Raw genomic sequence first — 10,000 nt, 5'->3', positions numbered from 1 at the left:
AACCATCACTAAAGAATGAAAAAAACGAATACTAAAACAATGATAACCAATATAAACAATGATTACCACCATTTCACACTGATAACCATTACTAAACAATTGCAGCCAGTATGAAAACAATGATAACCAATGATGACCAATACTGAACAACTAAACCGAAATGTGTTGTGACAAAAAGAGTAATACAAATACAAACACAACACAACAGCAACCGAAACAGTGATGTCCAACACCAAACGACAATAACCAGTACAAAGCAATAACAACTAACGTCGGGTACGAGAGGCAAAGCACGAACATAAGGATCAAATGTATTACATTCAAACCACAAGCACAGAAACTTTCAAGTCATGCATGTGATTCTGACGGAATATTACACGATCGAAATACCTAGTATGAACCACCATTTTTGCTTGTGTCAAAATAGTAATATCTGAGGAAAAAAAAGACACAAAAAAACACCACCATCTAACATCTCAGTTAAAACGAATCACCTTTCTGGTCAAACGGACGGTAAGGAGGCGTCACTGCGTTCAGACAAATCCATACGCGCTACACCACATTTGCTAAGCAGATGTCTGCCCAGCAGCATGACCCAACGCGCTAAGCCAGGTGTTGACTGCGTGCATAGTATATTTGTGCACATATCTTAGTGGATTTCTTCCACAGAATTTTGCCAGAGGACAACACTCTCGTTGCCATGGGTTCTTCTTCAGTGCGCCAAATACGTGCTGCCCACAGGACCTCGGTTTATCATTTCATCCGAATGAGTAGACGCTCAGTTCGAGTTTCCAAACTTAGGAGAAAGGGCGAGAGCGGGATTCGAACCCAGACCCTCACAGACTCTGTATTGGCAGATGAGCCTTTATTCTGCCACCCTCTTCCTTCCTCAAATAGTCTCAGTATCAGTATCAGTAGCTCAAGGAGGCGTCACTGCGTTCGGACAAATCCATATACGCTACACCACATCTGCCAAGCAGATGCCTGACCAGCAGCGTAACCCAACGCGCTTAGTCAGGCTTTGAGAAAAAAAAAGGTGAATAAATAATAGATAAATACATTAAAAAAAAAACTACTACCACTACTAATAATATAACTACTAATAATCTCAAATAGTCACCTGGAATGAAATTGTCACATATCTTGTGAAAATCTGTATTTATCACCAACACAAAACATACATTATCACTCAGATCAAAATGCACTGTTTTTTTGGTTTTTTTGTTTTTGTTTTTTGTGGGTTTTTTTGCAACTGAACTCAACAATGCTTCGGACAAAGAACAAGTAGACTGTCATCAAAACATCTCAGATGATTTGAAACTCGGATCAAAATACACGGCAGACCATCATTTGTCATATAGATATCTGGCATGCCCAGTGTCACAATGACAGACGAGAGAGTTTGGACCAAAACCCACAATTCAGCACCAGTTTCCAGCATGGTGGATGGCCGCTGACACTGTTCAGAATGAAGATTGTGAAGGTGCTCAGTACGGCCAGTCCTCTCTTCTCCTCTACACAGACCCCTCGGATGTCCAGTGGGTGTCTGAATGACCCAACCTTTAGCTTCCGTCGTCAGAACTGTGGTATTATTTATCAACATTCACGTCTTCAGTATAGGAGCCTTCCGCTTGCAATATTTTGATGATGGTAATTGGGGTGAAACGCTGTTAACGTCGTCTCTTTCGCCGTTCGTATGGAGAGAGTTAAGGGTCCAATGGAGTTTCACGACCGATTGTGGCAGTGAATTCGTATCCACAGTGTCAGGGGACGGGGGGCGGGGGTGGGAGAGGGTGGGAGGGGGGGGGAAGGGCAGGAGTTGAGGGGGGTGGGGGGGCGTGGCGGGTTCCATTCATCTTATTCCGCCATTGTACCCTTCCCCCCAACCAAAAGCAGGTATTCATTCACACCTGTGTGGAGGAGGAAAGTCAGAGGAAAGAGCCTGTTGCTTCAAGGCAAGTTACCATTGACATGGCAGGGACCCGCGGGTACAGTTTACCTTGAGGGTGAAGTTGTCTTCGTATTAAAGACACGCGTGGTGCACTCAGTCGGAAAGTCGTCGTGGCCGAGTGGTTAAGGCGATGGACTAGAAATCCATTGGGATCTTCCCGCACAGGTTCGAATCCTGTCGGCGACGTTTTTAAGCGCGTTGGGTTACGCTGCTGGTCAGGCATCTGCTTGGCAGATGTGGTGTAGCGTATATGGTTTGTCCGAACGCAGTGACGCCTCCTTGAGCAACTGAAACTGAAACTATAATTATAAAATCCTGGTGATTCCCTTCCGCGCACGCTCTTGTACTTCTCACCTCACTGCAGTGATGAGCATTGTCGAGAAAGTTAGAAAAACACGGGCTGTGCGCAAAGCACGCCTGTTTTCCCTCAACAAAAACAACGCAACAAAAGGATCCGCCATGTTTACCTCCGCTTCGTGGGCAGTCACCCTTGGCAGGTGGTGAGGGTAAATTTGCCTTCGGGTCTGGAGACCTGCAGGTAGATTCGAGTGTCCCTGAATACCGGATACTGCTTACCCTCGGGTAGTTGCCTTGCCTCAGGCAGATGTGCTCACAGGTACACCTTTATCTGCAGGCACGATGGTCTCTTGACGGCCCCCGAAGGACACATCAGTTCAGTTTCAGTAGCTCAAGGAGGCGTCACTGCGTTTGGACAAATCCATATACGCTACACCACATCTGCCAAGCAGATGCCTGACCAGCAGCGTTAGTCAGGCCTTGAGAAAAAAAAATATAGAGATAAGCTTACATAAATAAATAAATAAACAAATAAATAAATAAATAAATAGATGAATAAATAATAATCATGATATAAAAAAAGGTAGTAGTAATGAAAAATAAATAAATAAATAAGACAACAATGATGATAGATAGGCAAATAAATGTAAAACATGAAGACACATTCACACATACACCCACACATGCATAACAGATATGCACCAAACACGCAGTTTCACAGATATGAAAGCACAGTCAAATACATATAAACATACATGAGCTCCAACTCACACACACACACACACACACACACACACACACACATTACCCTGCACTTCCTCTACCCCCCTCCTCCACACACTCATTTCTAGTCTATGTATCGCAACTTCCACGGCACACACACACACACACACACACACACACACACACAAACACGCACACGCACACACACAGATGAACGCTTACTTGTACAAGCACACACACACACACGCCCATATCTCCCACCCCCAACCCCACACACATTGGACACATCACAATGATGAAACGGGGGCTCGGAGCTTTATCACTGGGGAACACTGGATCCAAGTCCAACGCCTTACTGATACCGCCACGTAATCTCCAGTTGTAATGCTGTTAGGTCAGTGTAGTGGCCTTTTATACTTTTGTTTTTGTTTTTGCGGTCTCCCTGTTCCGTCGCGTTTATAGCCGATGATTGGCTCCTGCGACGACGTATGCATCCAGATCCACATCCACTTCACATGTATACAGTGTGGCATAACTACAGTATAGACAAAATGTTCTCGTAATGCTGCTTACCACACCATTGACAGTGTAAAAGTGCTACAGCTAACTTACACTAATGACAAGGAGTTATTGTGATACAGCTAACTACACTGTTGACAAGGTGTTATAGTGATACAGCTAACTACACTGTTGACAAGGTGTTATAGTGATACAGCTAACTTACACTATTGACAAGGAGTTATAGTGATACAGCTAACTTACACTATTGACAAGGTGATATAGTGATACAGCTAACTTACACTATTGACAAGGAGTTATAGTGATACAGCTAACTTACACTATTGACAAGGTGTTATAGTGATACAGCTAACTACACTATTGACAAGGAGTTATAGTGATACAGCTAACTACACTATTGACAAGGAGTTATAGTGATACAGCTAACTACACTATTGACAAGGTGTTATAGTGATACAGCTAACTTACACTATTGACAAGGTGTTATAGTGATACAGCTAACTACACTATTGACAAGGAGTTATAGTGATACAACTAACTACACTATTGACAAGGAGTTATAGTGATACAGCTAACTACACTATTGACAAGGAGTTATAGTGATACAACTAACTACACTATTGACAAGGAGTTATAGTGATACAGCTAACTACACTATTGACAAGGTGTTATAGTGATACAGCTAACTACACTGTTGACAAGGTGTTATAGTGATACAGCTAACTTACACTATTGACAAGGAGTTATAGTGATACAGCTAACTACACTATTGACAAGGTGTTATAGTGATACAGCTAACTACACTGTTGACAAGGTGTTATAGTGATACAGCTAACTACACTGTTGACAAGGTGTTATAGTGCTACAGCTAACTACACTGTTGACAAGGAGTTATAGTGATACAGCTAACTACACTATTGACAAGGTGTTATAGTGATACAGCTAACTACACTATTGACAAGGTGTTATAGTGATACAGCTAACTACACTGTTGACAAGGTGTTATAGTGATACAACTAACTACACTGTTGACAAGGTGATATAGTGATACAGCTAACTTACACTATTGACAAGGAGTTATAGTGCTACAGCTAACTACACTGTTGACAAGGAGTTATAGTGCTACAGCTAACTACACTATTGACAAGGTGTTATAGTGATACAACTAACTACACTATTGACAATGTGTTATAGTGATACAGCTAACTTACACTATTGACAATGTGTTATAGTGATACAGCTAACTACACTATTGATAAGGAGTTATAGTGATACAGCTAACTTACACTATTGACAAGGTGATATAGTGATACAGCTAACTTACACTATTGATAAGGAGTTATAGCGATACAGCTAACTTACACTATTGACAAGGTGTTATAGTGATACAGCTAACTTACACTATTGACAAGGTGATATAGTGATACAGCTAACTACACTGTTGACAAGGAGTTATAGTGATACAGCTAACTACACTATTGACAAGGAGTTATAGTGATACAGCTAACTACACTATTGACAAGGAGTTATAGTGATACAGCTAACTACACTATTGACAAGGAGTTATAGTGATACAGCTAACTTACACTATTGACAAGGTGTTGTAGTGATACTGCTAAATGCGGTATTGCAAATGTTCTTGTGGTACAACAACATTAACAAACATTAACTAGTTTTGCAAATGCTCTTGTGGTACAACAACATTAACAAGCATTAACTAGTTTTGCAAATGCTCTTGTGGTACAACAACATTAACAAACATTAACTAGTTTGCTGGTACTGCCTACTTCCATTCCTGCAGTGTCACGTATACGCAGTGTCATGCGTCCAAGACCACGATTACTCTGCAGGTTTTTTTTTAGCATATATTTTACGTCTCTATCGCGAAACGCATGTCATTATCATTCGCACCATCATGGAAAATAACAGAGTTACATTTTTAGTGTTCCAACTTCTAATGGAATCTTTTCGTGAGCGATTTCCACAAGCGACTCACGTTTTCCCTGAAGGAAGAACTGAGGACCAGGTAAATGACAGGGTTGGCAAAGTGGTTCAGAACGTACCCAGTAGGAGCGTATTTCTGAAGCGCTATATCAGAGGATTTGAGCGGGAAGGTATAGCCCACGTGGAAGAACCACACCATGGACACATAGGGTGGGATCCAGCTGATGATGAACACTATCGTCACTACCATCAGCAACAACGTCAGACGGAAGCTGCGCGAGGTTCGCTGAATGGTTGCTCTGGTGACGGTCACATTTCTGGTGAGTTTTGGGGAGAAGTTGGTATGTCCATCATCCGAAGGAATGTTTGATCTGGGTGCTTCACTGACACGTTGTGATACAGATGAGATGGTGGCAGTGGCTGGCTGGATTTGCCTGTTTCTTTTTCCTCTGAAGATTTTTCCAAACCCTTGTTGACCTGTCTTTGGAAGAGGCCCCTCCACCGCTCGTTCTTCTATTGGTGTGAGCGTTGTTGAGGTTGGAGTTCCCGAGGCCCCGTTTGTCCCACTGTTGAAGAGAAGGTGGGTTCTTCTATTTCTGTCCACCTTCCTTCTGGTGGGTATGTCGCCAGTAGCTTGTGAGGTTTTGGGAATGTCAGTGCCCAGGCCCGTACTGGTCCGAGTGTTGTCTGGTGGATTAATCTGTGGCGGAACATAGCCTACATCTGAAGAACTTTCTTGTCCCATATCTGATGATTTGGACGAATCGTTTTCCAGTTCTTTCAGGACTGGGTTGCTGATCTCTGTGTCTTCATTATTATTGATGCTTCCCACACGAGCTGTTGATGCATTATTCTGCTGGTCATTGACGAGATCATTATCGATTTGCTTTCCGGAACTGAAGCATTGCTGATTTGTGTGTTTCCTGTTCTTGGATTCCTCGTCATTCCTGCTGGTGGTGTCCTCCTGGGCAGACTGCTGCAGGCCACGTGCTGAATCCGTGTTCGGGACGTGACTGGACACACCGTTCTCAAGACACTGTGGTGGAGTGGTTGTCTCGGAGGGACACTTAGCGTCGGTAGAGAACGAGACAAGTCCAGCTCCCCGCGTCTTCTCACGAACATGTTGGTCATTCTCTTGCCAGGCCCTCATAGGAAGGCGTAGAAACGAGGTGACTATCGAGTGACTGGAACTACCGGCCTCTTGGTGACTGGACAGCTCGGTGGCTGTGGTTGGAGAATTCTTGTCTGGGTCATGGACGTGTTCCCCGTCAGTCACCTTCACCTGATTTCCCTGGGTTTTCTTTCCCTGGAGACGTTTTCTCATGGTCTTCTGATGGTCCTTCATGATCTGCTGAGACTTCCTCACCTGCAAAACAGACAGGAAGTTTGTGGTTATGAAGACGTATCAGAAGAATAGTATTACAGTGTGTGAAGAATCTGGCAGCTTTAGCTGCAACTAGGGTCAGGGAACTGGGACTGATTTCCACGGTGTCATGATGGATATGTTTTAACTCTCTCCATACGAACGGCGAAAAAGAAGACGTTAACAGCGTTTCACCCCAATTACCACCATCAAAATATTGCAAGTGGAGGGCTCTTATACTGAACAGGTGAATGTTGACAAAGAATACCACAATTCTGACGACGGAAGCTAAAGGTTGGGTCCTTCAGACACCCACTGGACATCCGAGGGGTCTGTGTAGAGGAGAAGAGAGGACTGGCCGTACTGAGTGAGTTAATCTGATCTCAGGAGGATGCCGTCTTCACCTGAGGCGTGATGGATATCATGTTCAATCTGGTACAGAGACACTGACTTCCATTGTACCATGATGGAAACAGATAATCTGGTACAGAGACACTGTACCATGATGGAAACAGATCATCTGGTACAGAGACACTGACTTCCATTGTATGATGATGGAAACAGATAATCTGGTCTCAGATTTTCTTCTTATCTGTCTCATACCCTATCTTTCACTGACACGAACTTTTCAGTGATATCAATTATCCCCATACCACTCATGTGTACCCCCCCACCACCCCACCCCCACCCCCAGCACCAACATACACCCACACAGGTTAGTGTCAATAGCACAGCCAACAGGCAGCTGTCGTAGTTAGATCCCATGTTGACATTTTCAAAAACAAACAAACAAAACAACAACAACAACAAAAACCCCAACAACAACAATAAACCTGTTCAAATGTTGAATTACCTCGGCGGTGTTCAGTAATGCATCCTCTGATTTGGCGAGTGCACGACATTCTCTGACAAAGTTAGCATTTGGAAAATGATCCAGATTTTGGTATACGTCTGGGTTTCAGTTGGAGAATGAATTCGTTTTCGTTAATTTTCCATCTGTATCGTTGTGAGCCACAAGGAGGTCATGTCAGTAAAAGTGAATTTCGCCACCCAGTCCCTAGTTACACTTTAAACAGAGTGAACTATACCCAGCCATCATACATCCACGTCCACTTGTCTGTCTTGCAGACATTCACAGAACCCCATACCAACTCTCTAATGGAGTCTCCCGTCGGTCCGACGGATGAGTAGGCAGGCAGGCTTATCTGTCGGTGTGGGTCCTCATATGGGAGAAGAGGCCGATTCTGGATGCGCAGCACTTCCCACAGGTGTTGCAAGGGAAAACGAGCCTGGTTGCCTGACCAGCACAGGTGACTTTTTTTTTTTAAAGTGAAAAGGAGTTCTGCAGTCCCTTCGCCACTCTCTCGCCTACCGACGCTCACAGTCCCACTGCCACGTGTAGGACGGCCTCGGCAGGTGCAGGTTTTTTCTTCGGAGCTCCGTCCCCTGGGAGGACTTCCAGCCAAGGATAAGAGCTCCCCCTGCCCTTTGGTCATCCTCTTCCGCCTTCACAGCCGTTGGGAAAGGTTTCCTCCTCCGCCTGGTCCGTCGTTGGGAGACTTCACATGCGGCAGGTAGTACGAGGTTACATGGTACCAGTAGCAAGGGCTATGCCCCTGACCTGACTACAATCAACCAACTCTCTACCAGCAACAAATAGCACACAAATTTGTGTAGAAAGGTAAGCACCTTCTGTGCTTATGTGCCCAACTTAAATGGATTTGTTGCTGGTTATTCTTTTGTTGTTGTTATTCGGTCTCATACTTTTAACTTTAAACTGTCGTATGTTAGTATATTTTTCTGGTTATAACCATTGTAGACGTTTTGCATTTCATCTTACGATTCTTCTTCTTCTTGCTGTAGTAGCTGTCGTGGTAGTAGTAGTAGTAGTAGTAGTTGTTGTTGTTGTTGTTGTTGTTGCTATTATTATCATCATTATCATTATTGCTGTTGTTGTTGTTATTGCTGTTATTGTTATTATTATTATTATTATTATTGTTGTTGTTGTTGTTGTTATCATTATTGTCATTATCATCATCATCATTATAATCAGCACCATTAATCAATTAATTCATTCAGTTTCTGAGCGGCTTGGCTAACCAGCCGACCCGCACAATGTGCGACCTGACTGACCTTGACGATGATCATGGTGTAACAGACGACGACGACGACGAGCATGGCAAGGAAGCCGGCGAAGAGAACGGTGTAGTAGTTCTTGACGTGAACGAAGCCCAGCAGCGAGGTCAAGACTCTGCACTGGCCCTGAGCATCGTTCGCGTACACCCAGAAGGTGGGCAGCGCCGACAGCAGGCTGAGCCCGGAGATCAACACTACGCAGTTCCGGGAAAACCGCGCAGTGATCTGCACCGTTGGCTTGCACACCTTGAGGTACCTGCGCACAAAAAAAGAAAAGAAAAAAAAGTACTGTACCTTTTTATTCTCTGACGTTCAGCTTTGGACAAGGCACAAGAGATCCAGACTTTGACAGACCTGGAGGAATCTGGTGAACAGTTCTTCTATGGCTCTTCACAGAGTTAACCCTTTCACCGCCAGTCAATTTAGAGTGCAAAATTCCCCCTGTACTGTAAAACACAGAAAACATGGTGTCTAAGAATAGCCAGGAATTCCCCCCGCCCCCTGCGATATGTAGAAACTATGACCTATCCTACCACCGAACAAAAAAGAGCAGTAGGTTCATTGTGATAACAGACCCGTGATCTGGTCACCCTTCAGTGACATGGGTCCTCTACCCAGCTGCTGCATAAATGCGAGGTTGGCAGTGAAAGGGTTAAGGGAGAAGAGGAAGTACCAGAGAGGAGCCCCTTCCATCCTGCTTTTACGACTGAACTCTTGTTTTGCTGCCTGTGTTCTGTTGTTTGGTTATTTGTTTTCTTGAAGGATTTTTTTTTCTTCAAAGTGACTGATTGCCATAAAAAAAAGTTCATTCCAGTGAACAAATCTAGTTTGATAAATGGAAATGCGCAATCAACAACCATCTACCTGAAGATCTAGTCATCAGCCCCATCCACATGTAATATGCAGCTTCTGTTCAAACGTGTGTGTGTGTGTGTGTGTGTGTGCATATGCGTGTGTGTGTGCGTGCATGTGTGTGTGTATCAGTGTGTGTGTGTGTGTGTGTGTGTGTGTGTGTGTGTGCAGTGCGTGCATACGTGAGTATGCACAAGTTTTTATATTGATATGCA

General features: G+C 43.9%; 1 non-coding gene across 1 annotated transcript; it reads left to right on the top strand.

Moving 5' to 3' along the window:
- The first annotated feature begins 2,055 nt into the window (after window positions 1–2,055).
- Trnas-aga (transfer RNA serine (anticodon AGA)) lies at window positions 2,056–2,137 on the top strand. The gene has a single exon. It is a non-coding gene; the product is annotated as a tRNA-Ser (tRNA).
- Window positions 2,138–10,000: the final 7,863 nt, after the last annotated feature.

This window comes from Babylonia areolata, chromosome 29, assembly GCF_041734735.1.
Source record: "Babylonia areolata isolate BAREFJ2019XMU chromosome 29, ASM4173473v1, whole genome shotgun sequence".
NCBI lineage: Eukaryota > Metazoa > Mollusca > Gastropoda > Neogastropoda > Buccinidae > Babylonia > Babylonia areolata.
The sequence above is the reverse complement of the archived record's forward strand: the minus strand, read 5'-3'. Positions and strand labels throughout refer to the sequence as shown.